Here is a 2,154-nt window from a genome sequence, read left to right as displayed (position 1 = left end):
AAAAATATAAATAATATAAATATATGTAGAGAAATTTAAACCCTAATACATAAAGAATAGTAACTCTTTTTACTATCACTACACTATTAAATTTTATTCTATACAATACATATATTATAATAGTAATATAGAGAAATGCTATTTGTACACTAAAATTAGCCACTAAAATTAGTCATTAATATATTTGTATATAAATATATGTGGTTTAATTTATTTTTATAGTATATTTATATTTTAGCATGTGTTTTGTACTAGTAATTTATTTTGGTGATTAATTTTAGCATACTCATAATATAACTTTTGTATATGAGCTTTTAAAATTTGTTGGAGGTCTAAGATCACTATTTACTTTCCTTTGAGTCCGTCCTTGTCTACATCTTTCATAATAAATACTATTTTGATATCTACTTTTATAATAACTAAATACATATCTTTTTTATTTTATTAATTAAAAATAATTTAAATACATAATTAATTAATAATAACAACCATATTTTTATATTAACATTAAAAATATTTATTGTACGAATAATATTTCTCTTATTAAAAACGAGCTTTTATTCAACCATTAACTATTGTAATTTTAAATGGTTGTAGAAAATAGACTTTCAGATTATTGTCTTATTTTTTTCTTCTGCTTCGTTTTAAATACGATACAGTATTTCTAAGAATAAGTATATTCAAAATTCGATCAAAACAAAATAATAAATCAAAATTAAAACTTTAATAAAACAAAAATAATAAATCAATCGTATCAAACAAAACAAAAAATTGCCAACAATAATGCTTAATTGAACAAAAAAAAAAGCAATAAATTTCTTTCTTGTTTTTTCATACCAATACTTTAAAATACCACATCATGGAAATGGAAACCGATAAAAAGGTATGTAATAACTGTTAAGAAATTATTTTAATTTCTTAATTTGTTTGTGGTAACACATATATTAATTATATTCACAAATTATGCTATTTTAAATTAAATAATTTATATAATAATAATCTTATTTATTGTTATAAATAATAAATTAAATAAGTTATTATTACTTTTGATTTGGAATTAAATGAGAATAAAACTGGATATTATCTTTTGTTCGTTAGATAATTATCTTTTTTAAATTTTAAATATATTATTTTTTAGATTTTAGATACAATTTTATTTGGGTTTTAGGATTTAATGGGTGCCATGCTCAAATATAAATAGACCTTTAGGGTTTCGGTCCCCAATATACTAAAGCCGTCTTTGTTGCTCTTTCTCTATCAAAAGAGTTGCAGTTTAGCCACCTAAAAATACAGAATGAATAATAAATCATAGCATAGATCAAACTGCCAAATCAAAAAAATTGGGTGCTATCATATTGACGGAATACAGAAGTCTTTGGTTGAGGAAAATCGAAAGAATCACAAAATTCAAATTCTTCCATTAATTTTTGACTTTTATGAATAAAAATACGTTTTAATATGGATATTTTTTGTGATTCAATATAAATAATTTAAATTAATAAAATTATTTATTCTAATAAATGATATCAGAATCATTCATAATTTAATCATCAAAAATATTTAGTTTTATTTGGCTGAATCAATATATGGATTGATGTATATTTTGTGTCCCTTACTTAATAATATTACGTATAAAGAAACATGTATGATGTGTGTGCGTCATATACTGGTGCTGTTGCACAAATACAGATTAATTTCCTTTTGTTAATGCTAGTACCGTAATATTGCAATTCCTTATATATACGTGTGTTATAATGTATAATTATTTATATATATTATTATTGTTTAAGGTATATCTATATATACAGGGACGGATTTAAGAGGGGATAAGTAGTGGCTTTGACTTCTAACAAAATTTAAAAGCTCATATACTATTATAATAGATATCTTATATAGAATAAAATTTAATAATGTAGTGATATTAAAAAGAGTTATTATTCTTGAGTTATAATTTAAATGATATAATCTCTCTATACTCAATTAAGAGGTCGCAGATTCAATTCTCTCTATTTTTGATAAAAAAAGAATTATTATTCTTTATGTAATAGAATTTAAATTTTTCTACATATATTTATATTATTTGTACTTCTTATTTAATTTGGATTTTTTTTACATTTATTTCTTAAGATTCATTTTAATATTTATAATCACATA

Source organism: Arachis duranensis, chromosome 9 (genome assembly GCF_000817695.3).
Source record: "Arachis duranensis cultivar V14167 chromosome 9, aradu.V14167.gnm2.J7QH, whole genome shotgun sequence".
Lineage (NCBI taxonomy): Eukaryota > Viridiplantae > Streptophyta > Magnoliopsida > Fabales > Fabaceae > Arachis > Arachis duranensis.
This window is presented reverse-complemented; position numbering follows the sequence as displayed.